The 11,816-nt window shown below is 29.4% G+C and overlaps 1 long non-coding RNA gene across 1 annotated transcript; it reads left to right on the forward strand.

Moving 5' to 3' along the window:
* Positions 1-5,450: 5,450 nt before the first annotated feature.
* On the forward strand, positions 5,451-7,208 carry LOC107877127. The gene is made up of 3 exons (XR_001676176.2): positions 5,451-5,738; positions 6,177-6,279; positions 6,500-7,208. It is a non-coding gene; the product is annotated as an uncharacterized LOC107877127 (long non-coding RNA).
* Positions 7,209-11,816: the final 4,608 nt, after the last annotated feature.

Genomic DNA, 11,816 nt, shown 5'->3' on the forward strand with positions numbered 1-11,816 from the left:
ATGGACTCGGGAGTTGGAAGAGGTCGATTGGTAAGAAGACATTTTTGGCGAGCTTTGAATGTTGGAAATTGTAGGAATATGTGACATATTATACAGTTCATTTACCTTTACTTGTATAATGAATGGTTGCTTCTATGGTTGTCCATATTTATACAAGTGATTTGATTATTTTATGTCAATTAATTAATATTTATTTTTTAATTTAGAAGAACGCAAAGAAGTTAATGCTAACATTTGAGTTATTTAAAGATGAGAGTAAGATTGATTTTTGAAAATGACTTTGAACAATTTTCAATCCTAAATCAAATTATTTTCCCACTCTTTGAAAAATATCACTCATCTAACCTCAACGGACCCTATGCATTGGACCCTAAACTATCGGTAGATCTTGTTCACATTTACATAAAATGATATAATTTTTATATTTTATTTTTTAACAGTGGAATGAAATTATTCCCCTCCATTCTAATTCGAAAGTCCGAATGATTATTAAGACAATTAATATTTTGCGTGGACGATTGAATTTTATAAAAGAGTACCTAACGAGTGAGAACATTAAACATACGTTAGGTAACTTAAATCATATCTGGTATGTAAACATTTACTTTTCAGTAAAAATTAAAGTTAATTGTAACTTGTAAAGTAATGTTTGACTTATCAAGATAATCTACCAATTGGTTAGGCGTGCACATTAATTCCAACATTGATAGTTTACTTCTTTCCTCTTTATTTAAACCGTGTGATCACATAGAAATCATGTAGTTAACTATATCAATTCAAAGAAGAAATTTATTGTAGTTGCAGTTGTTGAAGATATGAAGGTATGAGTTGAAACTACCATCCATTGATGTATTCTTACCATTTTTTTCATGTATGTTTAACCCTACCAATTATTTTATGTATTTACGTCCATCCTACTAAAGAAAGTTTTGATGGTGTTCAACGTGATACCGAACAACTATTCAAAGCAATGGCTAAGATAGATAAACAAATTAGAAGGTCGCAAGAATGTCTAGAGTTCATGATGATTCGGTTAAATGCTATGGAAGAGAAGATTGAGGTGATACGAAAGGAAACGTTTGATCGATATCGCAAGGATCAACATGAATTTCTTCATCCTTCAACTTAAGCAGCACCGACATATTCCATTTATTTGAAACCTCCTCTTTGCATGATAATCGTTACTTTTACAAAAATTAGTATCAAAGTATGTTCTTTTCTTTTTTGGTGTTACTATTATGTTTTGGGTTTTGATTGAATATCGTAATGCAGTATTTGGTTTTAATTATAAATATTTCTTAATTTGAAAGAGTAAACGTTGAAACCAAAAACTTTGCCGGGGATTAGGTGTAACAGTAACAACTAATTGGGAAGCTAACCTAACATTGTTTTAAGTATGTCTATCTTATTTTATTTTCATGTATTGTAATTACCAAAGCCTAGGCATTTGGACGCTGTATTTTGTAATATCTTGTGGGCATTAGTAATTAGAAATCATTTGTTTCTTTTCAATATTAGCATCAGTAAGGAGATTTCACATTGCACTAACATTTCAATTAAAATAAGCTTAGATTCACAATACTTCAAAAAATACAAAATGATACGGCTAAACTACCTAAAGAAGTAGAACCCTAGAACATGACCTCTTTGTTGGTTTAGTTCGTGAAGCTACATCACTTGTCTCGCCCTGGTTGTCTCCATGAATGTTGTGGTTCAGCAGCATCGGTGTCTCTTCTAAGGGAGTGAGCAAGGTGGTATTCACGAACTATCTTCTAATAGATGTCAAAAGATTTAGTCAAGGGATCTTGTTTATTAAGCAAGAGCTTCTGAACATACATGCCTCCTTTTCATTTGAATAAACGCTTAATGAGCTCAGTAAGCTCATCCTCAAGTACTTTGCATTTCCCTTTGCATTCTTCATAAAGTTTCTCTAGAACACTAGGGGAATCACAACCGCCTAGGAAAGTCGATCATCTAACGGGTATTACCTTTGTTATTATTTGAGGATTACAAATGAATGCTTTGGTACGTGATGTTGAACACCACATATATATATATGGATTGGCATGCATTAACAACCATTTAAACGAGTACGCATTTATTATAGTCAGTGAATGTGCTTTATTCGCGTGATTTGTTCATATGTTTGCCAGTAAATATATGAATCACATGGTATATGAGATCTATGATTGATAATGTGGTGCAATTGTAGTTATTGAACTTAATAAATCATGAATCGGATGTTATATAAAAATATGGGTCACATCATCACGTATTTTCTATTGGAATGGAACGATATCGGCACAATGAAAATTAACCTTTAATAATATGGTGACCTAAAATCGCAAATCATTAAGTGAGTAGTTGGAAGGATTGACAAGCCTATTTCATGATGTCTACCCTATAAATAAGAATGACTTGTTGTCATAATTTTAACTATACAAATGCATTAATGTTGAAGTGATCGAAAATAGCTCAATCTTCTAATCGTCTCTTCTTAGTTAGGTGCAGACCTATGTCCAATTTGTGTGGTGCTCACTGCTCCGGAACCAGTAAAGTCGATGCGTAATAGGTTAAATAATGTATAAAATATACGAAAATAGCTATATAATATATAAAAACAACCACTATAACAAAAACTGGTTGGTTGCATTCACATTTAGGTTAACTCTAGGTTAATCCACTTGTAGGAATGCCCAGGGTTCGAACCTCATTGAGGTTAATTTTTTAATTTTTTGTCAGTTTAAAAAATTTGTAAGCATCTGCTATCCTTAAATCCTGTGTTTGCCATTGGAATCTTAATCTTGAGGCTTCATTCTGCGAAACTCATTGTTGCATGATGACACAAAATACACCTTATGACCTTGGAAAATTTTGAAACGGAAACCTGTTTGCTAAATGATTTCGTAGTAAAGATGATACATAAATATTCATCACATATTCTCTATTGGAATGGAAAGATGTTGGCACAATGAAAATTAACCTTATGGTGACCTGAAATCATAAATCGTTGAGTGAGTAGTTGGAAGGATTGATGAGCCTATTTCATGATGTCTACCCTTATAAATAAGAATAACTTGTTGTCATAATTTTAACTATGCAAATGCATTAATGTTGAAGTGATCCAAAACAACTCAATCTTCCAACCATCTCTTCTTATTCAGGTGTAAACCTATGTCCAATTTGTGTGGTGCTCACTGCTCTGTTACCAGTAAATTCAATGCATAATAGGTTAAATAACATACGAAATATACAAAAATAGCTATATAATATATAAAAACAACCACTATAACAAAAATCGGGTGGTTGCATTGTCGTTTAGGTTGACTCTAGGTTAATGCACTTGTAGGAATGCCCAGGGTTCGAACCTCATCTAGGTTAATTTTTTAATCTTTTGTCAGTTTAAAAATTTTGTAAGAACCCTTTATCCTTAAATCCTTTGTTTGCCATTGGAATCTTAATCTTGAGGCTTCCTTTTACGAAACTCACTGTTGCGTGAATGTCATAAAATACACCTTATGACCTTAGAAAATTTTGAAATGGAAACCCGTTTGCTAAATGATTTCGTAGTAAAGATGATACAAAAATACGGGTCACATTATCACGTATTTTCTATTGGAATGAAATGATACCGGCACAATGAAAATTAAATTTTAATAATATGGTGACCTAAAATCGCAAATCGTTGAGTGAGTAGTTGGAAGGATTGCCTACCTTAAAAAATTACAATGACTTGTCATAATTTTAGCTATGCAAATACATTAATGTTGAAGTGACCCAAAATAACTCAATCTTCCAAGCATCTCTTAGTCAGGTACGGACCTATGTTCAATTTGTGTGGTGCTCCGACACCCAGTAAAGTCGATGGAGAATAGGTAAAATTAGATAGAAAATATACAAAAGTTGGTATATAATATGCGGATAATACACTCACTATAACAAACAAAATTTTATTGGAATCGAACGATATAGACACAATAAAAATTAATCTTTATAAATATCCTGACTTGAAATCGCAAATCATTGAGCGAGTAGTTGGAAGTATTGACGAACCTATTTCATGATGTCTACTCTATAAATGAGAATGACTTGTTGTCATAATTTTAACTATGCAATTGCATTGCATCAACGTTGAAGTGACCCAAAATAACTTTAGGGAAGCAAAAACTATGAGTTCGAATCAGACACCGACCATGCAAACCTGATGCTTAAGGTGGGTGGTTTTGCTGAAATATGCAGTGGATATTCCTTGGTTAGCTAATAGTAAACAAGTTTAGTAAATACATTAAAAAATTGAGTAAATATATAATTACATTCCTGATCTTGTTTGAGATTTACAAAAAGACATTTAAACTTTAACTTCGACCTATTACCCCACGATTCTTCTTTATTTCGTTACAAACACGTCATTTTAACCCTCTGCGTGTATACATGTGCTAGACGTGTGTGAAAGGGCTGAAATTTGATTTTTTTGATCAATTAAAAGCTGTCACGTGTAAAATAATTGATATATAATTTATATTCTTTTTTAAAAAATAAAATTAATATTTATTTTCTTTTTAAAATTATTTCATACCCCTCTCTCTCCTCTCCCCCACCCCACCCACCCATCCTTTCTTCTTCAACACCTTCAACACCATTAAAACTTTATTGAAGCTTTTTTTTTTATTAAATATCATTAAAACTCCATGAAAGTTCAACACAATGTCTTTTTCAACGCCATTAAAGCTCCATTGAAACTTTTAAAAAAAAAAAAAATTATCTTTAAACCTCCATTAAAGCTCCTCCATTAAAGCTCATTTAACTATCTATAAAACTCAATTCAATCATTTAACTATCCTTAAAACTTAATTCAATCATAAAATTGTTTTTTTTAATTGATTTGAACAAAAAAAAAACTGGACGGGGAGAGAGATGTTGACGAAGTGGGAAGGGTTTGGGGGGTTAAGGGGAGATGCTGATGGGGGTGGGGGTGCTGAATGGGGGTGGGGGTTGAGGGGAGGTGCTGACGCGGAGGGAAAAGTGTTGGATGGGGTGGGGAGAAGTGGGAGTGGGGTGGGGTGTTAAATAAAATAAAAAGAAAAATTTTATTTAAAAAATATGAAATTAAACGTAGTTGACACGTGGCAGCACCTGATTGGCACGTGCCTTCACTCACTTTGTTGTGACTGAGATGTTTTCAACGAAATAAAGAAGAATCGTGGGGTAATAGGTCGATGTTAAAGTTTAGGTGTCCTTTTTGAAAATCTCGACCAACATCTGGGGATAATTATGTATTTACTCTAAAAAATTCAATATAGCATCGATTGTATTTGAAGAAACACTGAAAATTATACAATATGGAATAATCTTTGACCAAAAATATACCCAACAGACAAAAAAGGATTGCTCTTCTTGTGTTTAACGGAGGAGAAGAGATAGAGATCATACAAGACATCTCAAAAGGTTGTCACATTTTTTGTAGCACTCGATACTTTTACACGTGTATAGTAGTAGTAAATACATTTAAGTAAAATGACAAGAGAGATCGAGAAGATATATCAGATATGCAACTATGACATTAAACATAGATTTTTGAATTGTGATTTACTTGATTAATATATACTATGCTATACATATACATTGATACTCTGCTTCACAAGAAATAATTTCTTCCTACTGGTAGGAGAATCTCCAATGCTACACGATTCAGAGCATGTTGGTTGGCTGATTTCTTTTACGCGCTAAGTGGTTAGCTTGTAAGTTAATTCCTTATTTCCTTTCTTTGATAACGCTCAACCCATATGTATACCATAACATTGGCTAAGCAGACATTGTTATATGACTGTTGTATCTGTTCGGCTTTTCTCTTTTTATATATTTATTGCAATATAATTATGCTACGTGTCTTGTTAATTTGAAAGTAAACAACCACATATTGCTTTGTGTTTTCACCTAGCTATAAAGAACATTGCTTCATATCTCTCTTTTTCTTGCTTTCATGTCAGATTCTTTGTATTACTCTTTGATGCTCCATCTTTCTCTCTCAGTTTGAGATACTAAGATGGGTTTGGCTATTTCCATATATGATAGATATGCTAAGGAATATGTTTCTCTAGATAAAATTTGTATAACGTTTTTTCTTTGTAAGATTCAGAATTATTGAATTTATGGGTTCAGATTCTTCTTTTTTGTAGGTTTCACTGTCGATGTACAATAAAGGCATGTATATGTGTCGCTAGTACACCATTCTATTGAACAACATTGCGGAGTATTTTAGCGGCAAATGTTCTTCAAAGGGTAAGAACGGATCTAAAATTATGTTGAATTAGTTTTTCAGATTTTATTTATCCAATTTTGTGGATTCTTTTTCCTCCTGAACAGGAGAGTATTCTTAGAATGGTGAATCAAGTGTCCATTGGAGTCGTTACGAGTGTGAATAATCAATGCCTAGTGAATTTTTATATATTGTATTTCTTTCTGTTGGTCTCACTTTCTCTTTCTTTTGTCAACCTTGCAGTGGATGCAGGATGCATTTCATCAAATTCGCTTGGTATGGAGAAACCATTAATATGAGCTTGCATTAGTCTTTTCAAGATCTATTTTCAATAGAAATCATTTAAGTAACTTTTACATCTTTTCTCTATCAATATAATATATATGTCCTTAGCTTGTTTCTTGTAATTGATGGTTGTTCATGACAAAGAATCAGTGAGTAGTTATTAGAAGATATGTTGTTGCATTGTCACACTTGTCATGAGGACAAACATCGAATATACCTGCTAAGCCGCCATGAGAATGGATATATTTTAAACACCATATATGTTGCTTTTGTTGAATTTTATATAGGTCAATTTGTATATCATCTATGTTGCCACTTTCGATGATTTTTATATGTTGTTGAGAGGTATTTAAATTGTAAAAAAGGCTATAATGATGCAATATTTTTTAGATGAATAGAGATTCAATATGTTATTAGTTGAGGTCCTGGACAACTTAACGATTTCTTCAAGCAATTTTCTATAACAATAATATTGTGTTGGGCCGTACTGATACAACAAGTAATACCCCCTTGTTACTACTAATATATAATATATAAGTGGCTTGCCGACCAAGCCCACTTTCTATTATTAGTAAATTAGTAAAGTGAAAAAGTAGTTTTGGCTACTTTGTCGTTTAACAACTTTATTTTTATCTATTTTCTTTTTTTAATCACCAAATATATTACTTTCTCAGTCTCAATACATATATAACATTTGAAATTTTGAGAGTCAAATAATTTAATTTTGAGGTTGAATTTAGATATGTAACCTTATTTTTTTTAATTAAAATTTACTTATTTGAAAACAACATAAAAGCATTGTATGTCACAATAATAAACAAGTTTAGAATACTTAAAAGATATATGAAAAAATTATGACCATTTAATTTTAACCTTGAATTTGACATGGTTAAAAATTACGTAAAAATGACTATATGTCAAAATAATTAACAGTTAAAAATAAAAAATAAAAAATATATGAAAAATTGTGATAAAAAAAGACATATTTGAATCTTAAAATTTAAAAAGTATCAAATAAATTAGGACGAGGAAATAGTAATTACCATGTCAATTACTTCGTAATTTTATGGTAATTCACTTGCTATCTAATCTAATAAAGTCTCCCTATTAATTGATGTTTAGTATAAAAATCTTGAAAATGATTTGGAAAATACAAGGATAAAACATGACAAAAGAAATTGTGTTTTTCTTAATATGGTAAAAGTGACTAATTAAAATATAAATTTATTTTTAAAATAGTGTATACGTAAAAGTGAAAGGAGGAAATAGTGTTAACATTTAGGATTCAATTACAAAGATTTTTAGGAAAAAAAAAAAAGCAAAATTTAATAGAAAGGCGTTTTTGTTGAACTTGGCAATAGGGGTGGGCGTTTGGTATTCGTTTCGGTATTTTCAAAATTTGGGTTTAGTAATTCGGTAATCGATATTTGAATATAGATACCACATACCATACTTATAAACATCGATTCGATAATTCGATAACCGGTAAATTAAACTTCGGTTCGATACGATATTAGTAATACCATATTAAAGTTGGAGATGTGCAAATGTACGTTTAAACTTCAAAGAGTATATTTATTAGAAACCCTATTTAGTATTCTTTTTGTTGTTTTTTATGAATATATTACCAAGGTCCAAGAGATTCTTTGGGATTACTAATACTATTGTTTGTTGGGTTGGTTAGACATATATATATATATATATATTTATAATACAATATTCGACAAATACCAAATACGAAATGGTATAAATATCTTGTACCAAATCCAATTTCGAATATCAAAATGTTGAAATTTTACTCCCAAATACCATACCAAATACCGAATTATCAAATATCAATTACCAAATTTTTTGATTCGATTCAGTAATTCGATTTTCGATATTTTATGCCCAGCCCTACTTGGCAATATATTTGTACCAATGAAAGGAAACTAAAATGAAAAAATAAGAATGTCATATAAGAAAAGGTCTATAAATTAGTATTAAAGTTTAAATATCAAAGGAAAAATAATACAATTGTCTAGGATGAATACAGATTAAAGCAAGTAGAATTAAATCATATAAATGAATGAATTCATGATAAAGTTAAATTCATTGATGATATACTTAATCAGAATTAATATTTTAAAATTATTTTTAAGTTTAAAAATAATTATCTTTCTAAATAATTTAGAAAAAAAATAAGATCACATAAATAATGAGAAAATTCACCACAGTATTTTTTTTTATTTTCTTCATTTTAATTTGTTTATCTTATTTTTAATTTATTATGTATTTAAAAATTATTAAAAATCCTTTAAATTGCAATAATCAATGGCTTTAAATATTTGAAAGACATAAAAAATTTGACCGACTCTTAGAATTCTATCAGTATAATATAAATTGGGACATGAAAAGCAACATGTATCATTTGAAAATCACATAAAAAGTATCATAAATCGCAATAATTAACAATTTAAAATATTTAACGACATATAAAAATTTTGATTGATTTTTCAATTTCTATCACAGTCACATAAATTGAGATAGAGGAAGAAAAATATATTGAAAATTAATAAAAAATGCTATAAATCACAATAATTAAAAACTCAAAATATGTAAAGACTATATATTAAAAAAAGAAATTTTTATTTATATACAGAAAATGCAAATAGTTCACAAAATATAGTCAAGGTTTTATTTATTACTTAAAATGGTCATTATTATTTAAAATGATCATAGGCCATTTTCTTCCTTTTTCTTTTTCTTTTTTTAAGCAGTAATTATTTAAAAAGAAACTGTTGTTGTTTCTTTTTTGCTGTGGTTTTCTTTAGTAAAAAAAAGATTCGTTTAAATATTTTTTCATATATCAATATTATATTATGATGTATAAATACGTATATATGATGTACAAATAGTCATTTTTTCCATAAAAGAAGTGAAACAATTAGAAAAGAAAATTATTTTTAAATAAAAAAGCAGAAAAAAATTAACAATGAAAATTTAAAAAAAAAAATATATATATCACACACAAAAAAAATTGAAATTATAAAGAAATGGTCAAATGGCCTAACACTGATTCGATGCCTATCTAAGCGGAGCAACACTAAACAGAAACAACATTCAAATTAAGGGAAAAGGTTTCGACTGACCAATTTTAATAACAAAAGTTAGCCGAAAGGCTACTTTAGGTAAGAATTAATAAGTGTGCTGTTTTTTTTTTTTGGTAAAACTTAAACTCAATGAATATTTTGGATGATTTTTTCTATTAAAAAATTTATTTTACTCTCTAAATTTCATTTGTGTCACATAAATTGAGGCAAAGGAAATAACATGCGTTATCTAAAAATTATGTAAAAGTATTATAAATTACAATAATTAACAGCTTAAAATATTTAAAAAATTATACAAAAATCTAAAAATTATATAAAAAAAATTGTTTGACTCTTCAAATTCTATCAATACCACATAAATTATAACGAGAGTAACATATTTAAAATTACATATCACAATAATTAAATTAAATTTTTAAAAGCATTACATATCACAATAAAATATTTTAAATTTTTAAAATATTTAAAAATCATACAAAAATTTAATCAATTTTCTAAAATTCATTTGTGTGACATAAATTGAGATAAAAAAAAATATATATTGGACACATGTTTGCACGAACTCTTATGTCTAGTTTCTAATAAGTAAGTAATTTGCTTTTGTCTTTTAATCATTGGTTGTCTGGATACAACAAAAATTGTATGTAAACCTATTCAGATAATGCTACGTAATTTCATTTGAGTATTAGAAGTATAATGAGAAAATTGAAGGAAAGGTGTTATTTAAGTCTTGAATGGAGGATTGGTGGCATTGACCAATTTAAAGGGTCAAACATAATTAGAAAACTTGATTTAGTTAATTGTGGACCTAATTAATATTTTTAAAACTTTCTAATCTTTTTAAAAATACAAATCAACCAACACCCACAAAACTCCCCTCTCTCTACAAATCAATCGCCTCTCCTCTCTTTCTCTCGATAGTTTCTCTCTCTAACTTCTCCTAACCAATAACTTTCCAAATTTCTACCTTCAATCTTCTGCAACTTCAACCTCGGGCGACAAATAGTTTTGAGTTCTTGCTCTTTCCTTTTTTACTTTCAACCGTTAGTCAACGTGACAACATTCTCTGGCGATAATAACTTCGAGTTCTTCATCATTTTTTTCGATTTTTACAGGTAAGAAATTAGGGGTTTTTAGTTATGAAGAAAAGGAGGAACTTGAGTTAACTTCTCTTCTAGTATGAATTAACAATTTCAATATTTGTTGCTTAAATTTACAATGGGGACTCAAGAATATCTTAATTTGTGGTATTTTTTTTCTTCTCTTTTCGGAGTAGAATATAATTTTTTTTATTGTTACTGTAGTTCTTGTTGTTGAACATTATTGTAAAAATAGCGAGAGTCGAATTTTAATTTTTTTTCAGAGATATCTATTGTGACCAAATCTAACAAATAACTATCGATTTGTTGGTGATTGTTATTTTTTTTATGTTTTTTGTTATTAGTGTTTGGACAATATTGATGTTTTTGGTAAATATTGATGTTTGTGGTGTGTGTTACTTCATAGGTGATTTTAGTAAGTAAAATTATAATTTTTAGTTGAATTTCTCATCTGGGTGTATCTGCTACTGTTATTTTTTCAACAATGGATAAAATATGTAACATGAATCCAACGGATGATCGCCGTCTGTTGCAACATATGGGTAATATATTATAACAGATGAGTCATATGTTGTAACAACATGTGGGTAGTCTGTTGCAACACATGAGTCATATGTTGCAATAGATTACTCATCTGTTGGATTCGTATTATAGTGTTGTAACATGAATCCAACATATGGGTCATCTGATGCAATAGGTGAATCATCTGTTACAACAGATTACTCACTTGTTGCAACAGATGACTCATATGTTGGATTCATATTATAGGTTCTATTCATTGTAGTAGGAGCAGATGCAGCAAATAAGAAATTCAACAAAAATCATAATTTTACATACAAAATCACCTATGAACTAATGTCCAAGTGATATACGGATTAAATTTGACCTAAAAAATTCCAAAAATTTTAACAGGGGCATTAGGAATAAGTGAAACACATGAAAAATTTCCTGAAATAGGTAAAGAAGACAAATATAGTATACCATATATCAAATGCAAAAGGTTCAAAGGGACAAACATTTGAGTTCTCCTAAAAACGTTTAAGTTCTCTAGTATTTTAATTACTTTCAAATAGATGATCCATC

This window comes from Capsicum annuum, chromosome 7 (assembly GCF_002878395.1).
Source record: "Capsicum annuum cultivar UCD-10X-F1 chromosome 7, UCD10Xv1.1, whole genome shotgun sequence".
Taxonomy (NCBI): domain Eukaryota; kingdom Viridiplantae; phylum Streptophyta; class Magnoliopsida; order Solanales; family Solanaceae; genus Capsicum; species Capsicum annuum.